This window comes from Arvicola amphibius, chromosome 1, assembly GCF_903992535.2.
Source record: "Arvicola amphibius chromosome 1, mArvAmp1.2, whole genome shotgun sequence".
In the NCBI taxonomy this organism is placed as follows: Eukaryota; Metazoa; Chordata; class Mammalia; order Rodentia; family Cricetidae; genus Arvicola; species Arvicola amphibius.
In genome coordinates, this window is record NC_052047.1 from 92,470,299 (window position 1) to 92,484,429 (window position 14,131).

At 44.7% G+C, this 14,131-nt stretch overlaps 1 protein-coding gene across 4 annotated transcripts in view; it reads right to left on the reverse strand.

The window, feature by feature from the left end:
- The window catches only part of Acyp2 (acylphosphatase 2), a 172,871-nt gene that overhangs the window by 124,432 nt on the left and 34,308 nt on the right, over positions 1-14,131 (reverse strand). The gene's annotated exons all lie outside the window — the stretch shown is intronic.

The following is a 14,131-nucleotide window of genomic DNA, read 5'->3' on the forward strand; positions in this document are numbered from 1 at the left end:
GACCCCTGTGAGGTCTAAAGTTATGTTTTAAGTTTTAATTGCTGTGCTTAAGAGATTTATAAAACATAATGCCTCTAACCTGTAAGTCCCATTTTGTAAACTAAAAATTCACATAAGCTTCAGTGAGTCAAGGGAGTCATAAGACTTGGATCCACCTCTTACAGGTCAAACAGACTCCAGATAAGTACAGCCTAAGTTTCCCCACCTACCTGTTCCTGAGGGTGGGATTTCTCTCAGATCTGGTCTTGGGACTCCTCCCTTCCCCAACTACCAGGACTGAGGGCCTGAAAGTTCCCAATGTAAGATTTTCCTTTAAGTTCTGAAACTAACTTCTGCCCCTAGTCTCTATCTGACTCAACAGATTTCCACTTGGCTGACAGACGCTATCCGGGAATCAGTTGCTGGCTACAACCTGTTACAAATAGCTGTGATCTCCGAACTTGCTAAAAGCTGTTGTGGACCCTTCCAGCCAGGGCGACTGCTCCCTCTCTTCATCTGGGTCAGCTAACCAGATGCTTCTGGTGCATGCCCATTGCTCTCTGAGCCTTTGATTAGCATTCTAGCCTTCCTGGGCCCTGACAACATGTCCTTATGTTAGCAGGAAGGTAGTTACAGAAGAGTACATCACCCCACATCCTCTACAAAGGGCTGCAATATAAAGTCAAAACCAAATTCCTTTGCATAGGGTACAGAATGGCTTCCTAGAGTGCCTATTGGCATACCAGGAAAGGTACCTCTTAGAACCAAATAGGCCCAGATATATCAACAGGTAGATTCATTAGCTGAAACAGCCCTGCAATATGAAAGGTCACTTAACTCTACGCACAACAAGGAGGTACTGTGTGACTTTAAGAGAAAATTGTTGTTTCTATACAAAACCACTTGGGAATCATTAGAAATCATATTCAAAAAATATTGCAGACAAAAAAGAAGATGAAATAAACGACTAGTTCCCGTTCGCATAGTGACACTGATGTCAGCCATCACTGTTGGCCCTTACATCATTAGTGCTGTAATGAGATCTGTAAACTCCCGTCTAGGTACCACTAAGTTGATGGTTATTGGATCCCAATGTGAACAGGCATCCAACACAGAGTCAAGGATTTGATTCAGGATGCAACTCAAGAGGTAAATGTAAGGGCTAGTTATGTTTTGTTTTTAATAACTGTGCTTAAGAGATCATAAAACAAAAATGCCTTTAACCTATAAGCCTCACCTGCCCAAGGACAGACAACTTCCTGGATACTGGGGCTGTTGTTCAGTAAGATAACCACATCTTCACTTCACAAAGAAGCTTGGTTGTCCCAACTGCACAGGATGTGCTTGGTCACAGGTAGGTGGAAGGTACACAGACAGGAAGTACGCCAAGATGTATGCTTGTCCGTGGTTGGACGAAGGTAGGAAGTATGCAGCCTTATGGGCTTTGCCTTTATAAGCATGGAACTGAGATAATTAGTGGTCATTCTCTGGGAGGCCTCGGTGCGTTCCTGAACAGTGTCCATCGTCCCAACCAGTATTGAATAAAGTTCGCTTCAAATTTGGTTCAAAAGTTGAGGTAGTGGTCTTCTCCTTGCCTTTTCAAGGGGATTAACACCTTTTTCAACTGCCCCCGAACTACCCCTCTGACAATAAACCCCCTCCGCAGAATCCCTTCCCCTGCCCTACCCTTTTCTGATCCCCTGGGGGCTTGAAATGATAGTTTCCTGCTGAAAGACTGCACTTCCCAGCTTCCCTTGGGGCCGATAAGGCCAAGACTAGGCTGCAGGAGTGCTTTGGCTTACAATTATTTCCAGGCCTCACCTTACCTCCTATAAAGGGTGCAGCCATCTTTTCCCATGGGCAGATGGCTCAACTTCCTGACAGTTGAGTATGCTCCTCACTGTGTCCCCTCTCAAACACCTCTCTTTTTCTGTCCCTTTAAGCTGTCTCAGAAACCGAACACTGTGGTTGAAAAGAACATTGACTTTAAACACACTAAACTAAATGACAGATTGCTTTTATAAGTAGACAGGGCTGCAAGTCTCAACAAATGTTATCGCCTGGTTAGTATTATCGCTGCTCTAAACACGACCATGACAAACAGAATTCGCACTGCTTGGGAGCTTGTTAGGAGGCTCCGTGGGAAATTTATTGGAGACCCTTGGTTTTGAACAAAATCACCAGTGACTTGAAAGGCACTGGGTAAACCCGAAAAGAGCATAACCAACAACATGGAAGAACCAAGCTTCAGAACAGCCTGCGCCTCTGGTACCCCAAAGACTGCGGCCACACTCCCAGCATGGTTCTGGGAATCAGGTGATGCCAGTGGCGCTGGCTGAGGAACCACATCCACGGCTCATACTATCTAAAAGCAGCATGCCTCATCTTCAGGACCTCTGCTCTAAGAGCCATCCTAACAAAAGACAAAGCTGAGCTAGGAAAATGGGGAGAGAGAAGAAAGCCGTAGGGAAACATTCACTTGTGTTCCGCTAGCTGAGCTGTTAATGCTCCTTTGTTTGCAAGGGAGAGAAAAAAGCTGAAGGGAGATTAATACCAAAGCAACTGGGCGTTATACCTGGGGCTTCCCCTGCTGACACCGTCCAGAAAGGAAGGCCCATTTCGAAGCGATTCCATTTTCACATGGAGGCTGATTGCAAACAAATACATGGGAAACATCCCCTACATTCATTGTCATGAAACAATGCACAAGTTTATGACAAATTTGAAAATGACTGGCTTCAGTCCAGTCACGAAATGAAATAAGTTTCTAATTATGTGGCAATGAAGCAAACAGAAAGGGAGAACTGGGAAATGTTGAAAATACTCATTATAAGTGTTTAGAGGCTTCTAAAGATCTCCAAATATCGCCATTCAAAAACAGGGGCTCAACATTATAAATAAAATTATATACGTGTGTGTATGTGAAGGAGTTCCACCTAGAGTCTGGAGTGTTTGTATTACTAATACCCACATCGGCATGCCTTCCTTTTAAAAGCTCTCATGAAAACACCATTTTTTGAACAATCAGCCAGGAGCCTCAGCCCCCATGCGGGCCTGAATCAGCAGTCGGCACAGATGGCTGTGTGGACCTTTTGGTCTTTGGGGGTCACAATCAACCAGGATCAGGTACCATCATACCAAGTGCTGCCCGAGGTCTCTAGGCCTGGACACAGGAGAGAGAAAAAGCAACAGCTCCACCCCATTCCTTGTGGCTGGGGCAGGCCGTACTCAAACAAGTACCACCTGTGACAGCCAAGAGCCCTGATGCTGGATGGTCAGTCACCATTGTGGTGAGAGAAACAGGCTGGGGAGGTGGGAGAGAGGGAGGGGTTTGTGGACTGGGGAGAGAGGTGGATCTGGAGAGGTGAGGGTAGTGAGGAACAGGCTGACATGAACGGCCAGCTGGCCACCTGAGTCCAGGGAGAGGTCTGCGCCTGGCCTATGACCAAGGGCCAGGTCTTGATCTGTGGCCCTGAAATAGCTGAGGGGATCTGTGTTGATGTCTGTGGCTCCTGTTGTCACTGGCAGGGGGCGGGGAGGGAGATGCAGCAGCCTGTGGTCTATGCTGCCACCTAGTGCCACATTGGTGCCCAAGTGCCATACTCTTACAGGGAGGGGCCGTGCCAATCTGGGTGGCCTGCACAGCCACGTAGGGCCATTGTGACAGCTTGACCCAGTCTGCTGCTGAGGACCATGTCTGGGTCCATGCTCCTGCCATGACCAGGTTCTGGGTTGATGTCCCTGGCCCATGTTACTGCTAGAGGTCACTCCGAAGTCCCTGGGTCTGGGTCACAACCTATGAGCATGACTGTGTCCAAAGGCTGTGCCATAACCAGGGCCAGGCTGATTAGGGTGGCCTGTGCTGCCACAGAGGGCCACAGTATCATCCAGAGCAAGGATATGGTCACGGGCCATGCCTGGGTCTGTGGCCCTGCTGAAGCCAGGGTCTATGTTGATGTCTGTGGTTCCTGAGAACATCGAAGACTGTGCCAATGCTGTGCTGCCACCTGGGACCATGGTGATATCCAGGCCCAGACCTCTGCCTAAGACCACGTCTGGATCTGTGGTCTTCCCACAGTCAGGGTCTGTGCTGATGTCTGTGGCCCACGTTGCCACCAAGGGTCACATAGATGCCTGGGGTCTGGACCACAACCGTGCCCATGAGGACCATGCTGCCACCAGGGATACCCTAAGTGGCCTGAACTGTCACCTGGGTCAGGGTTGCTGAAGAAGGCCATGCCTGGGAATGTGGTCCTACAGCAGCCAGGGTCTGAGTCGATGTCTGGGGCTCCTGTTGTCACCAACGGCCATGCAGATGGCAGGGGTTTGTTCGGCCACCTCAGACCAGGTCAGTCTCTGAGAACCATGTCATACTCGGGGCCATGCTTATCTAGGTAGCTGGTGTGACACATGGAGCCCAGGAGATGACTAGCAGTAAAGGCCTAGGATCATGGACCCACAGAGGCTGAGCTCTGGGGTGGTGGCCACCGAGGGCTCTGTGGATACCCAGGCTCTGCCCAGTCACCTGGGATCATGTTGGTACCCAGGGACCAGGCTGCCACTGGGACAGTGCTGATCTGGGTGACCTGTGCTGCCTGCCACTAGGGCTGAGGTGGCATCTGGGCACGAATTGCTGCCAAGGGCCCTGTCTGGGTCCATGGCCTGCTACAGCAGGGCCCATGTTAGCAAAGGGGTCACTGGAACTATGCTGTGCTGAGATGGCCCCACCCTTCACTGGCCCTGGGATGGCTGGCCATGCCCCTCGCTGGATACGACAGCAGGCAAGCTAGGCCTACCCCTTAGGGGAGAGTTCACCCCCATACTTGGGAAAAATAGTCCCAGCCCTCACCATAGGTGTGCACCTTACCTGGGAAGAACACTAGAGCTGAGCCTATGGTTGATGATGCAGGTGAGCAGACCCTGAGGGCATGCGAGCAGGAGGGCTGGCCTACCTCATCTGCCATGTGGTGGCATGGGGAAGAGGAAAATACTCTCCTCCCTCTGCCCTTGCTACCTGTGGTAGGCAAGAGAGCTGGCCCTGGAGTCTCAAGAGTGAGAGAACTAGCCCTGCCCCTCACCAGCTGCAGCACACAGGAGAGTGGGCCCTGCATCCTAAAGCTGACCCAACTGTCGGAGGCACAGGTGAGCCAGCCCTGAGGGGGTGAGAGCACCCCATCCCCACCCCACCCCATGTTCTCCCTACAGCATTTAGGAGAGGGGGCCTAGCACCTTGCCTGGGCAAAACAGTAGAGCTGGCCCTAGTGATATGAATGAGGGGATCTAGACCTGAGGGCCTGAGAGCAGGAGAGCTGGCCCTGCTCCTTGCTGCAGTCTGCCTTGGGTGAGTGGCTGAGGGGGTGCTAGAGAGCTCATCTGGATAATGAGGATGAGGGAAAGCTAGCGAGCTGTCCAACCTAGCTACCACCCAGGCCCAGAACCAGGGCTATGAGTTGGCCCATCCCAATGTCCACTGAATCTATGCACTGTTGGAGTATGTAAAGGAGATGAACCTACAGATCCAAAACTACAGGATCTCCAGGACATAGGACAACAACAGGATTTCCAAAAGAAGTCCCAGTAAGAGCCCACCATCGGTGGTGTGGCAGAGGTCAGAGGCCTTGAGCTAGACCAATGACCCATGGCAGTGAACATGCAAGTAAAGGTGAACAAACTATGGATAAAACTGTGTGACTCAAGAGACCACACTACAACTTCCACAAAGATTCTTTTCTGGTTTTAATTTGTTTCTTTGTTTTGTATTTTTTTTCTTTTAATTTGGTTTTGATTTGTGGGGAGAGGTTGCAAGGACAGCAGAGGGCAAATGCTTGCAAGGAACCAAGGAGATCAATAGAACGCATGATGAGAAATCTACAAAGAAACAATAGAAGTAAGCAAAAAAAAAAAAAAACCCACTAATCTTCTAAACTATAAAAGACTTAATAAAGGAAAGTTGCATCATTTATCACACTGTCTAGTATCGAATTTTCTTCTAAAAGTCAGGCATATATATTTATATGAAGAATTACCTTCAGGCAAATTATCTAAAAGTTGAGCTGGTGTTTAAAGCAATATGGAGACATCGTGGACAGACTCAAGAGATGACATTCCCACCTGAACTTGCTCCTTGACCTTGAGCACTGGAATTTACAAGTCCCACTGATCCACGGAAACCTCAGCAGCTCCCCGAGACACAGACAGCAACTGCAAAAATCGGTTCAAGATAGGGACACTGTCTGCAAGGATTGGACCAAGAATCAAAGACACTGCTTGCATCAGTTGGGGGAAGAGATGAGTAGGCACTAATGCAAGAATATATTCAAAAACCTAAAAAGCAACATGGCAACAACACCAGAACCCAGTGGTCATACAATAGGAAGATCTGAACATCCTAACCCAGAGGAAGCAGAAGAAAATGACCTTAAATACAACTTTTTGAAGATGATAGAGAACTGTAAAGAGCAAATGAAAAATTCTCTTAAAGAAATGGAAGAAAAGACAAAAAACTGGAAGAAATCAATACATCTCTTAAAGAAAACCAAGAAAAAACAATCAAACAGGTGAAGCAAACAGTGCAAGACTTGAAAACTGAAATAGAGGCAATAAAGAAAACACAAACTAAGGGAAATCTGGAAACAGAAAATCTGGGTAAACAAACAGGAAATACAGAAGCAAGCATAACCAACAGAATACAAGAAATGGAAGATAGACTATCAGGCGTTGAAGATACAATAAAGGAAACAGATTCATCAGTCAAAGAAAATGTTAAATCCAATAAATTCTTAACACAAAACATCAAGGAAATCTGGGACACCATGAAAAGCACAAACTAATGGAATAATAGGAATAGAAGAACTCCAGCTCAAAGGCACAGAAAATATACTCAACACAATCATGGAAGAAAACTTTTCCAACCTAAAGAAGGACATGCCTATGAAGGTACAAGCTTACAAAACACCAAACAGACTTGACCAAAAAAAAAAAGTCCCCATTGTTAGAAAAAAATCTTAAGATGAGCCACTCTAGTGACACAAAAGAACTCCAATCAGACCAGATTAAACCAAATTAAATGCCCATGTTTAATAAACGGCACTCTCCCAGGTGGCCGGGAGAGCATGGTGAGGGGGAGACAGAGGGAGCACACACGCAAACCCAAAACCCATGTTCCCCTTTCCAGTGCAACCCTAAATACCCTGTGGGAGTGGTTCCAACCCTCCCCTGGGAGGAGCCAGTGCCTGGCAGGTTGGGGGTTGGAATCCAACCACCCAGCAGGCTGGGGTGACACCTCCAACTCAACATTGCATTCCAGCCTCTTTGGATATAAGGGTGTTAAAGGATTGGGGTCTCACTTTTGACCAAACACCTATACCATATAATAATTAAAACATACAGAATAAAGAAAGAATATTAAGAGCTGCAAAGGAAAAAGGTCAAGTAACATATAAAGGCAGACCTATCAGAATTATACCCGACTTCTCAATGAAAACCATGAAAGCCAGAACATCCTGGACAGATGTGCTACAGACACTAAGAGACTAGGGATGCAAGTCCAGACTACTATATCCAGCAAAGCTTTCAATCACCATAGATGGAACAAACAAGATATTTCATGACAATACCAGATTTAAAGAATACCTATCCACAAAACCAACCTTACCGAAAGTACTAGGAGGAAAATTCCAACCCAAGCAAGCTAGCTGTACCCATAAAAACACAGGTAACAGATAACCTCAAACCAGCATACCCCAAAGAAGGGAAACATACAAATATAGCCATTGAAAAATAATAGGAATCAACAATCACTGGTCATTAATATCTCTTAATATCAATTAATTCAATTCACCTATAAAAAGACACAAGCTAACAAAATGGATACAAAAACAGGATCTAGCCTTCTGTTGCATACAAGAAAAACACCTTAACCTCAAAGACACACATTACCTCAGAGTAAAGGGTTGGGAAAAGTTTTACCAATCAAATAGACCTAAGATACAAACAGGTGTAGTTAACCTAGTATCTAACAAAATAGACTTCAAATTAAAATCAATCAGAAGAGATGGAGAAGGGCACTTCACATTCATCACAGAAAAATCCATCAAGATGAAGTCTCAATCCTGATCATCTATGCTCCAGATACAAGAACACCCGCATATGTAAAAGAAACATTACTAAAGCTTAAATCACACATCAAACCCCACACTCTAATAGTAGGACACTTCAACACTCCACTCTTGCCAAAGGAAAGGTCAGTCAGAAAGAAACTTAACAGAGAAATAAGAGAACTAACAGATGTCATGACCCAAATGGACTTAACAGACATCTGTATAACTTTGCACCCAAACCTTTAGGAGTTGGTGCTGCACAAACAAGCCTGACACCCAGAGGTCAGTTCTGAGAACCCACCAGAGGAGAGCACTAACTCCTAAAAGTTGCCTCCAAGCTTCATATGTGTGCATGTACACATGCATACCTAATTTTTTTAAATCTTTTTAAAAATGTTATAGTGTAGACATGTATTCTCTTGACACACATGCATTCAAAGACAATTATAATATAAAAACAATGAATTTTTAAAAGGCCATGTGTAGTGGCACATGCCTTTAGTCCTAACACTCAGGAGGCAGAGGCAGGTATTTCTCTATGAATTAAAGGCCAAACTGGCCTATACAGTGAGTTCCAGGCCAGCCAAGACTATAGTGAGACCCTGTCTCAAAAACAAACCAAAAAAAAAAAAATACAAAGAAAGAAAAAAAGGAAGGAAGGAAGGAAGGAAAGAAGGAAGGAAGGAAGGAAGGAAGGAAAGATTTTCAGGGTTGCAGGGCTGGAGAAATGACTCAGCAGGAAAGCAAGCTTGCTATTCTTGCAAAGACCTGAGTTCAGTTCCCAGCACCCATACCCAGTAGTTCCTGGGGAACTGACACCCTCCTTTGGCCTCCAAGGGCACCCATGCCCATGTGAACACACATAGACACACACACACATACTTCAATATAATTAAAAGATTTACTGCTCCTTGGTGACTAGCAATTCCACAAAAAAATGTCCAAGTTATCTATATTTTCAGTAAACAGCCAATGGAACATCTTAAAAATCCACCTATATGTATGGGAAAACAAAAACAAAAATCTTGATAGAAAATTATAAAAAAAAATCATGTTAGTAAAGTGCTTTGAGATTCTCTCAAACAAAAAAAGCCTAGAAAAATTAGCATCTTTAGTTACAAAGAGACTCATACCATAAACAGTCTTCCAGAGAAAAGCTTTGGATTTGTTTTATTTTGTTTTGTTGGTTTTTCAAGACAGGGTTTCTCTGTGTAGCTCTGGCTGTCCTGTGCTCTGTAGCCCTGGCAGGCCTCAGACTCACACTGATTCACCTGCCTCTGCCTCCTGAGGGCTGGGATTAAAGGTGTGCACCACCGTGTGGCTGAAAAGATTCTTTTAAAAATGTTAAATAACTGAATTACACACCACCTAATTGTTCAAAAATTCTATTGCTTCATTCCAATCTACCTTTGCAGCAGCTAGAAACTCAAAACAATGCCATACGCTAGTTAAAGCAGCAATTGTTTCTGTTAAATATTTTATACAAATGCCGCATGTCCATGGCAGAGGTCCGTACAATTTCACTGGTGACTACTGACTTTGCCCATGGAAGAGGTCTGTAAAATTTCACTGGTGACTACTGACTTTGTCCATGGCAGAGGTCCGTACAATTTCACTGGTGACTACTGACTTTGTCCATGGAAGAGGTCCATACAATTTCACTGGTGACTACTGACTTTGCCCATGGAAGAGGTCTGTACAATTTCACTGGTGACTACTGACTTTGTCCATGGCAGAGGTCCTTACAATTTCACTGGTGACTACTGACTTTGTCCATGGAAGAGGTCCGTACAATTTCACTGGTGACTACTGACTTTGTCCATGGAAGAGGTCCATACAATTTCACTGGTGACTACTGACATCCTAATTTTTGTTTCAACTGGGAACACATGTAAGTACATGTATTTTGTACAGAATCCTAGCTGAACAGGACACTGGAGGTTAGCCAGGCAAACATATTTGAATAGGTTGGATCTTTTACACTAAATACGTGCACAGGAGTCAGAAAACTTTCATATTAAGCCATATATAGTAACTATTTTAGGTCACATGGTCATCTAGACTGCTGCAGCAACCATACGCAAAACATAAATCAATGTTTATGACTGTGCAAACCTTTACTTGCAAAACAAGCAGTAGGACATAGGTGGGGCACAGGCTGGAGGCTGCTGCTCTCTGGTCCAGCCCACTAGTTACCTGCACAGTTCTACCACTAGAAGACTTTATAGGGAGTTTGTCTGCTAGCGTGAACTGAAACCAGGAAATGCAGTGATTGGGACAAATAAAATGTTTGTCTTCTGGAACAACAGGGCACATGGATCCTTTGTGTGTGTGTGTGTGTGTGTGTGTGTGTGTATGAGCTCTTCAAACCCCGGATGGAAGTTAGCACCACCCCCAAAGCACTTCTTTTTCTCCAGCTACAGGGCCCCCATGCTGTCAAGCATTCCCTACACATCAGGAGGCAGCTCTCCAGACCACTGGACCCATTTGATCATTCTCTCATATGCAGGATAATCCTCTGAAGTGTGGGAGAGAGACATGTACCAACCAAGATGTCATGTTCATTTTACAATTAGGCTCACTGTCTCCAAACACAACTGTTCTTTATTTTACAAAATTACTATTTGGAGTTTAAGAAAAATGTATTTTAGGGGCTGGAGAGATGGCTCAGAGTCTAAGAGCATTGCCTGCTCTTCCAAAGGTCCTGAGTTCTATTCCCAGCAACCACATGGTGGCTCACAGCCATCTGTAATGGGGTCTGGCGCCCTCTTCTGGCCTGCAGGCATACACACAGACAGAATATTGTATACATAATAAATAAATGAATATTTTAAAAAAAGAAAAATGTATTTTAGGAGTATTTAATAAAAAGTTGATGTCCACTCTCATAACTCTGTATATTAATTTTAAATTATTAATAAAAATAGGAAATTTAAATTTTTGTTCCCAAAAGTGTGTTTTATAAAACAATAGATTCAAAACGGTTCTTATCAAAGATGTTGGCAGAACTCAGCTCTACAATTAGAGTAATACAGTACAATTTTCAAAATAAAGCCTTTTGTTTCCCTCTGAGAAAATAAAACTCAGAAGGGGAAGAAACAAACATACATCTGCAGTACATCTTCCAGCTGCTGGCTTATTAGTGAGAACACATCTGGGCCATGGGAACCACAGCCAGCTCTCTGAAGTCACGGCCCCATCCTTGGGAAGAAACCAGATTCTGTCTCTAAAGTTGGCTTAGCCCTACTGCTGTACCTCACAGCCACAGAACTTACAAAGTAGCACCTTGTTTTAAAGTGATACTCCTTGTTCAATAGAACGAACACAATGGGGCAGTATGAACAACCATACCTAGGCATGGACTTTCTAGAATATCTCTTACTGTGCTTTGATTTTCTGATAATTAGTGCATCTTACCACAGAAATAAATTCATCCCTTTAGGCCTATACGTGTTTATTTGCGATAACATAACAATTAATGGTGTTGATTAAGCTTAAATCCCATTCTCCAGTGTTGCCCTCCTCCTGCTTGGATGCCATCACACAAACTCTTCCTGGGTAATCCTAATGAAGCATGCAGACCGATGACAACCCGAACAGCTAGGAGCTGGTGGCATATGTGGACAGTTGGTCCAACTGCCACTAGAGCACCTGCCAGGTGTCATGCTGAAGTGCTTTAGTGGATTTTCTCACTTCATTCTCACAGTACAACTAGACATGGCATGTTTATCTCCTTTGCTGAAATCTTACAAGGATGGCAGGGTCAAAATATGACGTAACAGACACTGTTTCCTCACTACTTAGTGCCCATCCCCTTTTCCTTCTGTCTGATTAAGAGGATACCAATTTTGTTCGGAGCATCAGAATCCAAAACAATGGCCTAGTTTTCCTTGTAGTCCATCAAGGGATAACCATAAGGCCCTATATCAGACAATGAAACAAAAGACTTTGGGAGTGGTCTAGGGAAAGTAGTACAACCTGTGCCTTTTCCTGCCTTTGTGCTCACAAAGGTGGACAGAACTTCACTTTTACCTTTCTGGTCATGGGGAAAGACTGAGTCAGTCACAGACATGTTGGTCTTGAAATTGCTTGGCTACTGAACAAAGACCAATAACCATGTACCTCTAGGCTTCACTCCAATGAGACAAATGAACTCTGGTGGGATTTATCTCTTTGAAGCACAGTTTATTAACCTAAAGCTTAAACCACTGCTAGATGATACAAAACTATAATCTTAACAAGAGATTTCAACAGTTAATCTGCAGAAAAGCAGCTGGAGGAGTTGTTTTACACAGCAAAACCAAGGACACTTCAGCCTATGCATCCACAGAAACTGAAGTGCAAGGTATCTCACACCCCGGCACTCAGACTCAGGACTGGGAGGCCCGAGACACCTGCCTTTGGAGGTCCCCCAAGAGGTCCACTCTCCACCCAGCCAGCACCATCCTCCACGGTCACATTATAGTGATGGAAGCGGCGGGCCACGTCCCGCCACCCAGCTAGCTTTACACCCGAAATAATTACACGGAAACTGTATTCTTTTAAACACTGCCTGGCCCATTAGTTTCAGCCTCTTATTGGCTAATTCTCACATCTTGCTTTAACCCATATTTAGTAATTTGTGTAGCACGAGGTGGTGGCTTACCATGAGAGATTGTAACCTGCGTCTGTCTCGGAGATGAGAGGCATGGAGACTGCCTGAGGCGTCTGTTTGACTCTGCTTTCTTTCTCCCACAATTCTGTTCTGTCTACTCCGCCTATCTAATTTTCTGTCCTATTAAAGGGCCAAGGCAGTTTCTTTATTAACCAATGAAAGTAACACATAGACAGATGACCCTCCTCAATCATCACATGTCTACAAGTTTATGTCGGGAGTTTCCTTAAAGGCCTGTTTACTTATGCCTGCTCTTTATGTGTGTTAAGCTACTGAAAATATGAATGTAGGAAAAGCCTGGGCCATGACCAAGAGAAGCAGAACAAAACAAAGAAGAAAAAAGCAAAGGGAGAGAGGAAATAGAAACAATGCAAAAAGGGATGACATTTTCAGGAAAACAAAAGAAAATAAAAACAAAACACGCGTAGCACCTTTTTTTAAAAAAAAGGGAGGGAAGCATGCCATGAGACAGGAACAGGTAATTCACAGAGTGGGAGCAAACATAGTAATGGGATGACAAGTGCACAGATTCCAGGCTCTGCCAGAAATAATGCTGTTCACTGGGCAGGTGAAGCTGAAGATCACGGCATCAGGTCCACACAGAGGTTCTGAAGATGAGTGCCAAGAGGAGAGAGTGGAAGAAAAGAAGTCTCTCGTGGGCACTCCTCTACGCTGTTGGTGAGAACATGAGTCAGGCAGCACCCTACAAAGAAAGCTAGAGCTGGAGACAATCCTGCTGCAGAGTGCACATCAGGAGGAAGGGACCCGGTGTGTTGAGTGGATATCTGCACGCCCATGCTCTCTGCAGCAGCAGCACTCTTTACACAGCCAAGAAACAAAACCAAGTGCCTGCCACCCAGTGAACGGATAAAGAAAAGACGCTACATATTCACCATGGAATGCTATGCAGCTGTAGAAATGTAATAAAATGCTGCCGCTCACAGCAGCACGGACAGGATTGCAGGATGCTATGCTAAGCGAAAAAAGACAAATATCATATGATCAGACATATATGGAAGCTGAAAAGTTGATCTTATGGAAGAAAGGGGGGTGAGATGGCTCAGTGGATGAAGCTGTCTGTCTGCTGCCAAGGCTGAGCACCAACATGGGAGAAGGAGAGGACTGGCTCCTTGAAGCTGTCTTCTGAAGGCCACATTCATGCCATGGCATGGGCATGTCCACATGCTTGCAAGCATACACAAAAGAAGTAAATGAATAAATAAATATTTTAAAGTAGAAAATAGACTAGTGCAGAAAATAAATGGTTAGGAAAAGTGGTTAAAGAGGTACAGAGGTATGGCTGGAAAGAAGAATTATTTTCTAATATTCTAAGATAACAACAATTGATTGTTGGTTGTATATTTCAATATAGCTAGTAGCAAGGATTTTATGGTTTTGC